The following is a 9216-nucleotide window of genomic DNA, read 5'->3' as shown; positions in this document are numbered from 1 at the left end:
ATGTATTTTATGAATTTCCAACATCCTCCCCCTTGTTTAAGTCTTTCAAAGTAACCTCCCACTCAATAATTCTTCCTGTCAAATAATTTAGTTGAAATCAAATGAAAAAGTATATACTAAGAGCTTACTACAAGGCAGATACTATTCAAGGCAGTGGTGTTACATCCTTGCCTTCATGTAGTTTATATTCTAACACGAGACTATAGGTAATAAGCAATTGATTAAATATATTAGTAATTTATATACCATCTTAGATAACAGTGCTATGAAAAAATGAGGTCAGAATGAGGGAATCATCTTGGGTGTGGTTTGGTGAGGAGCTGCAATTTAAAATGAGCCTGTCTGGGTGTTCTCATTCCAAAGGTACATTTTAAGTAAAGTCCTAAAGTAAGTGGGAAAGAAAGCCATGTAGATATTGGAAGAAATAGAGTTTGGCAAAACAAGGCTGGGAATCAGGAGAATGTATTAGGTGAGTGTCTGGTGTTCATGTTAACAACAGGGAACCCAGGGCAGCAGGAGAGGAGATGAAGAGGGTGAGTAGAGAGTCTTTCTCAACAGATGAGGTCAGGATGGATGAAGGAGAGCCAGGGCATACAGAGCCTCAGATGCCATGAGGAGACTGGTTTTTACTCTGAGAGTAATAGGAGGCTCAGGGCATTTTAAGTAGAGAACTGACATTCTACGTGAGGTTTTAATTTATTATTGAGAAAGAGGGTGGCCAATAGCATAGCATTCTGGATTCTTATATCAATCGTTTGTTTAATTAAATCTTAGTGTTTCTAGCTCACAAAACTCTCTAAGGTCATTGATGAGACCAAATTTTCATAAGTGAAATTTTGTGAGTCAGACTGTGGACTCTAGATAATGCTCAACTACATTGCTACTTAAAGTATGGTAAATGGGACTTCAGCCTGGGAAATAACTTGGAATTTATTTGAAATGTAACATTTTAGGTGCTATCCTAGACCTTTTGAAATATTCTGAAAAATATTCTTGATAAGCATCAAGATCCCCAGGGGATTCTTTGGCACATTACATTTTAGGAGTTCTGCTCTGAAACAGTTATATTCTTCGAAATATCTTGACAGGCATCCAGTTTTTGTGGGAATACAATTTCATTTATCACAAAAATCTCAGAAGCATGCTCACTGGATATTTCAACTGGTTCATGGAGGTATCCCAACACCATACCACACTCTGATCCTCCCATAACAAAAATTTTTTTTTTAATTTTTCTAATCATGCTTGAGGCAGGTAGTAGTATCAGAATAAAACTAGATGCTCTGTCACTCGAGTAGCCAGTCAGGAGTAAGACACCTATCACCCAGGTTACCCTATTTAGGTTGCCATGTTCAGTCAATTAAAATGCAGGAGGCCCAGATAAACCTGAATTTTTAGGTGAATAATAGCTTGTTTATTATAAGCATGCCCCAAATATTGCATAGGACATGTTTGAAATACAAACATTCTGTTGTTCATCAGAAAACCGTAGTTAACTAGGCTTTTTGTATCTTATCTGACAACCCTACTATCATCTTTTCTCCAGGACATTCTAATTTCTGCAGATGATGTTCTTAGATCTTTCTTCAGTTGGTTCTGGATAGAAAAAGATCACATAAGAGAAGGAAATACTATACATTGTGTGATATTAGTATTCTTCAAAAAAGAGCGACGTGGTTTGTTTTCATTCCTTATTTTCTAAGGAGAGCTTAGGGATATGACTAATAATAGAGCTATTTCTGTCAACTCCCAATAAGGCCTTTAACAGAATGACTAACTCCCATTTTTGGAAAAAGGGCCATTCAAGATATCCTCCTCAGCACCGTGCTTTAATTGTGATTACTGGACAATATACTCACATATCCCACTGGAATGTACAGTATCTCCCCATATTAAAGCATTCATTATTTTGGAAAATAGCCCCAGTCCTTGATTCAGACAGACAATAGATAATTCATTTCTTGTATAAAACTTTTCCCAAATTTATAATTCATGATATTTCTACTCAGTAAGATGGCGAGTAAATATTATCATCTTTCTTTTGATTTTCAGGGTGTCTCCAAGTCTTGCTAAAGCTCTCCTCTTAATTTTTCACATACCTGCCATTAGTCTGCATTGCTTTAGCCATAAACCAGAGTTCTTATTCAGCCAAACTCAGCCTGAATCTAAAAGTCTATTAAGTGATTCCTTTCTAATCTCTTCAGCACCAGCTTCTACTCCTCTAATCTGTTATACCCAGCAGCAACAAAAATCATCTCCTGAGAGTATCATTTTGATAATGTCAGTCTTTTACTAAGATTCTGAAGTACACCAGGCCAGATTTTGAAGTAAAGGAGTATAATACTGAACTATGATAAGCTTTGTAACTTGTGTCTGCTCTACTAAAATGCCTTGTTTGTGTGCAATCTGGAAGGATCTTTTGATCAATTATTGGTCATCAAGAATCATTAGTCAGTCATAAGGCTTCCACTAAGAATCAATAATCAGCTTCATAAGCACTGCAAGTACCTATTAGAAACAGCTTCACAAGGAAAATGCAAGTTACCTTTTCCAAAGTGCTTTTGAACAATACCTGCAAGATACAGTCACAATGTGAGCATTTGTTGTTCTGTCAAGGGTAAAGGATGGTTCTGTCACTAACAATCAAATACTTTTCCATGTACCTAAAAGAAAATCTATCATCAGGTAGTATTCCAGTGCTATCTTTTCACTCTTACTGAAAAGAAGGCAACTATAAGCCAGTTTAGAGTGCATGCACATCTTCAAGATATTGGTAGAGAATTATCCATAATAATATTACCTGGGTAAGAAAAATATTTATTTTAAATGGCTGCTGCTTTCTGTAATTATACATGATACTAGATAGTTCATACCTAAAATATGCAGAAATGATTCACCTACTGAGGACACTAGGAGAACAACACGCAACCCACTCCAGTGTTCTTACCTGGGAAATCTCATGGAGAGAGGTACCTGGGGGGCTACAATTCATGGTGTTGCCAGAGTCAGACACAACTTAGCAACGAAACCAGCACCACCACTGAGAACACTGGTGGACTGAGTTATTCTGTATAAGTGATTTTTCAGACAATAGAAACTGACTGATTTAAGTCCCAAATAGTTTGTATGTGTTAATGTATAAGTATGGGGTTTGCTCTAAAATATATTGGGATGCATCCCTGCTTTATTACATTTAATATATTACACATAGTTTTGTATTTCTGGCATTTTCATAACTTGAGATTATAAATGTAAGTCTCAATTATTATGTTCTGTGAAAATATACAAATCACCTCAGGGTCTACATAGCATTTTATAAGACTATGAGTCCCTTCACTAAAAGTTGACTCACAGGCATCACTTTTTGGTATTTGAAACAGCTTTTTACTTTTCCCCAGTCTTCTCTATTTTTTTTTTTTTTCAGCTTTTATTCATGTTGTTAAAACATCTACCTCTGGAACTTTTACCATAACACTTTTTACCTCACCATTATACATGTCAAGTGAATAAATTCTGATTCTAATTTTTGGCCTGAGGCGATAACTAGTGAGTAAGTTTGTACAATAATTGAATTCATAATGCTCTCAGATGGCTTTGGGGGCATATAAAAAAGGCTTATCTGAATTAGTCAGGAAAGTCTACCTAGTCTAGATGCTTCCTTAAAATTACATGAGGAACTGTTTTCAGCTACAATATGTAAAGTCAGCTTGAAAGTCATCACTCCTGTTCTTACAACAGAAAAGCTGACAAACTATAAATCAACTACTTTTCTCAGATCTATCAAACTGTCACCCCAAAATCTGGAGTGTCAGGTGAATACAGAGACTCACAACTGAGATCTGCTTCCCTGGAGAAGCAGCTGCTAAAGTAGCTTAAATGGTGGAAATACTGAAATACTAATTTTGACAATTTGCTGAAGGCTGAGTCTGGACTAGTCTGTAGCACCAAGAATTGACACTTTTGAACTATGGTGTTGGAAAAGACTCTTGGGAGTCCCTTGGATTGCAAGGAAATCCAACCAGTCCATTCAAAAGAAAATCAGTCCTGAATATCCATTGGAAAGACTGATGTTGTAGCTGAAACTCCGATATCTTGGCCATCTGATGAGAAGAGGTGACTCATTTGAAAAGACCCTGATGCTGGGAAAGATTGAAGGCAGGAGGAGAAGGGGATGACAGAGGATGAGATGGTTGGATGGAATCACCAACTCAATGGACATGAGTCCGAGTAAACTTCTGGAGTTGGTGATGGACAGGGAGGCCTGGCATGCTGCAGTCCATGGGGTTGCAGAGTCAGAAAAGACTGAGCAACTGAACTGAACTGAGTCTGGACTAGTATGAAAATGAGAAAATTGTGGGGGCCTCAGTCTTAGGGGGACCTCCACTTATTCATGAGTCCTATCTCCAGGAATCCCATCAGCTCTTGAAAAATATCCTTATATTTCTAGAAAGGGTAGGGACACCACTTTAAAATATGCCCAGAGCATTATCCATACAAAGCTCTACTGTTCGGGCAAAAAGTTTCCATCGTAATCTTGTTTATCTGGAAACAAGTGATGTCAGTAAGAAGAAAGGCAACATGAGTAGCACACAAGCACTGTACTCTAGTAGATACAATTGTTTTCCACAGGTGAAATGATTGACAATTCTGATACAGATATATAAATGTACTAGAAGTGCAGACTCAAGGAAATGGATGGGAGATTAAGGGAACCAGGTACTCAGTATTGGTGTGGGAATTTTTAGATAAGTAAAGGTAATAGGCTAGAATGATCCATATGGTAGTGAGAGTTAATTCTTAGGTAGGTTGATAAGAAGTCCAGGGTCCCAGAGGAAGGGAGGGGAAAAGGGTCTGGGCCTCTCAAGGAAAAGGGCAAATGCTTTTTTTCTACATTGCTTTGTCTTAGTCACATAAGCTTATTTTCTTTAAGCCCAGAGCTAATGATTATACAACAAAACAACTCATCTTGCTCAAGGGTATGTTTTTCCTTAAGCTCTGTACTAATGATTATATAACAACAATGTATCTTGCTGGAGGAGGACAAGTTTCTCCTTTTTAACAAGAACCTTCTGACTAATATTATTTTAAGATTTTGTTGTGAGAGTGGGTCTGGTAAGCCCTTTCTATTGCTAGTCCTAATCTTGTTAGTTTAAGATCTATGTTGTGAGAGTGGGTCTGGTAAATGTATATAAGGCCTTGATAAGACTAGGGATCAGGGGCACTCTCCATTCCTCTTCTAATAGCATTTAATTCTGTCATAAAAACAAGGAAATTCTGAAAAACTGTTCCAGTCAGGAGAAGCCTAAGGAAATATGACTAAACTAACTAAATGTAATATGGTGTTTTGGACGGGATCCTATAAAAGAAAAATAAAATTGAAAAAAAAGAAAACTAAGGAAATCTAAACCATGAACTTTAAAAAGAATGTATTAATACCAGTTAATCAATTGTAGCAATTTTTTATACTAAAGTAAGATGTTAATAATAAGATAAACTGGATTTTCTGTTTATGAAAGCTATAATTATTTCTCTATTTTCCTGTAATTTAGGATTGTACTAAACAAAGTCTACCAAAAAGATGATGTTCTTTTGGTTAAGGTCTTCATAAAGTAGTTGAAAGACTGGATTCACACAGAGAATGAATTATATATGATTTACTGGATAATTAAATGAAAAAAAATGTATGTTTATATGTATATATACATATATGTATGTGTTCTATGTGTATACATACATACATATGTATTCATATGTGTATATATATGTGTGTATGTATATAAGTGAATATTGTAGCCTCTGTTTGGAAGGGTGAAGGGTTCATCTAATTCAACATGCTATTGAAATAAGTTAATAGATAAACTGAAAGAAATAGTAAACATAAGGAGAAAAACCTTGTGAGTAACTGGAAGGGGCATTTAACAGTCGTTGGATGGAGGTTAGCGGCTCAGGATATCAATGCTAGGAAATGATTACAATCTGAGTAGAAGAAATTCATCAGACAGAAGATTACAGAGGTAGAACAGAGAGACAGAACCATGTCAAGATGGGGAAGATGTAAGAGTTTTAGCTTAATGAGAGAAAGTTGAAGGCTTTTCTGTTTGATTACTTCCTTACTATTTTTGAATTAAGACTGTAAATCATTGGATGAGAATCAATAGGGATATCACAGGGTTAGAAGTTTAAAAAAGTGAAAAATGATTTAATAAAATAGTAGTGCTGTCACGGGATTAGAGAAGATTATTAGGTAGAAGAAAAGGTGAACAGAGTAACTAAGTTAAGGGAGCCAAAAGGACATGAAATTTTTAAGTGAGATAGGTAATGTGATTCTGATACCAATTACAATGTGTTTCCTCTCCCCCACAACTCAATGAACACCAAGCAATTCTTAGACACCAGTGGGCTGTTTTATAATTCAATTCCATTCTGAGACCCCACAGTTTAAGGCTTTAGTCCTATAAAACTGGCTCCCTCTCACCCACTTCACACACCAATCTCAAGTCCAGATTGTCACTTGCACTTCCTTGTATCACTTGTGCTGACTGCCTGGCTATAGACTGGACGTTCCTGAGATCCCTCATTGGGCTTGATTAATTTACTAGAGAGTTGCACAGACTCTGAGAATATTTTTTCTAGATTATCGATTTATTTCAAAAGGATCTAACTCAGGGATAGCCAAATGGAAAAGATTCATAGGGCTAGGAAAGGGAAAGACTGAGGAGCTTCCATATATCTTCTCCAAAAGCACGGCTTTCCCCAAATCTCCAAGTGTTCACCAACCAGGTGCTCTGAACACCATCCTTGTTCTCCTTATGGAGGCTTCATTACACTGACATGATTGATTAAATCATCAGCTCCTGGTGGCTGAACTCAGTCTTCAGACCTTCCCCTCTTCTTGAATGGATTGGGGGTGAGGTGGGACTGAAAGTTTCAACCTTCTGGTGACATGATTGGTTCCACTGACAACCTGCCTTCATCTTTCTATTTGACCCAAAAGCTGTCATTAACATAACAAGGGAGACCTTAATCACTCTCATTACAGAAGGTTCTAAGGTCTTAGAAACTCTATGCCAGAAACAGGGATGGCAGGAAGAGAAACTACATCCAATACACTCCCACCTGCCTCTATCAGGATTAAGTCATAATATACTACAGTCACTGATCTCCAACACATTCTGAAAGGAGTTTACGATGGAGAACAAGAATGAGGCGCTGGGTACTCTGGCAAAAATTGACAGAACAGGTCTTCCAATATTTAGGTATTTCCAGGAGATTTGATGAGCCCGATCCTTGCATCTCCTCATTTTGAGCAAAGCATGAAAATCATAAATGATGGCACCTGCTCTTTGTGACTAGCAGTAACCTTCAGGAGGCTAGCAGCAGCACTTTTCTGCAAAGATGTATGCTTGATTGTATGTACCCCCTTCACCAAAATCACTTATGTACTGACCTCCCCCATCTATCTCTTGGGAGCAGTCCTTCAGAGCTGAGATGTTGTCTTTTGTTGTATAGTCCTTATTTTGCCTCAAATAAAACAACTCACAACTCTTACATTGTGTGAGGCTTTTTTTTTAGTCTTCAAAGGGCTACAAAGGAGATATTGGTGTGCCTGTGTATGAGGGCTGTCTAGCTATCTATCATTTTTGTCTATTTATGTTTCCCCAAAACATTAACTGTATGTAAAATACTTTGGAAAATTGTAATGCACTTTTAATATTCTAGGTGTTTAATTACTGAAAGGTAAAAGGAAACCTGGGAAACATTATAGTTTGTGTTTATCTTTAGCACATTGTCAAATATGCTGAAGCCAAACTATGTACATAAGCAACTTGTGCCATAATTATGTAAGTTAAAATGAAGTTACAATTTGAGGTGGTTTATATTATGATTAAATTATTTTTCAAACTCTTTAAATAAGTTGAAAATGGCCAGAGACTTTGTTTCTCAGTAAAATCACCACTTGTCCAATTACATAAAGGATGTCATTGAAAGCAAACTCAGAGACTCATCAGAAAGGATTATTTCTTCCAATTTAATTCATCATACAGACAATGTGACTTTTATAGTGATATTAAATTTTTAGCAGCAGTGAACAAAGATCATCAGATTTTTTTAAAAAATAAAAAGGATGCCTTTGGGTAATTAGAAATTCAATAAGTATGTGAATACCTACAGAGCTGGCAAGCCCTTTTTATTCTTGCTTTACCATACTTCATAGAAAAGTTCCCAAGATGTTTTAAGCTATTACCTTAGTTCTTGACTAGGTAAACTGGCATGTCAACTGGATTTAAAAATAAATCTTTCACACTCTCCTCTTTGACTTACATCACCTTGTTTCTTAAGCATTTTGACTTTTCTGGTGGTTAATAATTCTTCAAAGGTAAACCAGCTTGTCTTCATTGATTCTTTTCCCCATCAGCTGCTCTTGCTGCTCTCCTGTGCTTTTTGGGTTGTTTCTGTGAACCATTATGGCCTTAAGGTGATCAACTTGAAAGAAAGGGGAAATGAATGCTTGAATTTTCTACTAAATAAAAATGAATCTGGCTTTTCTCCTGTGCTGTGCCTACCTTTTGTTTTCCACAGGGTTTTATTACTTTCCTTGGTCTTTCATCCTTTTCCAGGTTTCAGGTTTTATTTTTTCCTTCTCCTCCTATGTGTTTTATCTGTTCCAGTAAGAATTATACAGTGATCTGACTGACATGCTTAGCTTTCCTTCACTGCAGTGCTGAGCCAGGTCAACCATTTATTTTATGTTTGTCTTTTTGCTTTCAATAGCTTGCAGCCAATGCAGCCTTGTTTGATTTGACAACTGCTTTCAGAAGTATATCTAGCAGAGAGCAATTTTGCAAAATCAGCTCAGACCCCAGACTCTTGAGAGCTCCATGTTGTTGAATCCTATCTAGTCACTGAAAGAGTCACTTTGCAAAGACAGCTTTGCAAGCTGACGGTTAAAAACAAAAAAAAAAAAAAAAAAACAGGTGGATGTTATCTGAACGTTTTTAAAATCAATCCAGAAACTGCTATCATTGTGAGAACAAAGACACTCTTTCTTGTTAATACATAGATGTCAGATTTCCCTCTTGGTGAATTATTTTCTTTCTATATAGTTGTTACTGATGTTAATTTTAACTAGATTTTACTCATATTCAATAGGTAGGGTAGGAGGAATGCTCAGGATCTTCACAGTGTGATTTGCTCCAGTTTCTGTTATTCTTAGAG

This window comes from Bubalus kerabau, chromosome 2 (assembly GCF_029407905.1).
Source record: "Bubalus kerabau isolate K-KA32 ecotype Philippines breed swamp buffalo chromosome 2, PCC_UOA_SB_1v2, whole genome shotgun sequence".
In the NCBI taxonomy this organism is placed as follows: domain Eukaryota; kingdom Metazoa; phylum Chordata; class Mammalia; order Artiodactyla; family Bovidae; genus Bubalus; species Bubalus kerabau.
Note: the sequence above shows the minus strand (reverse complement) of the source record.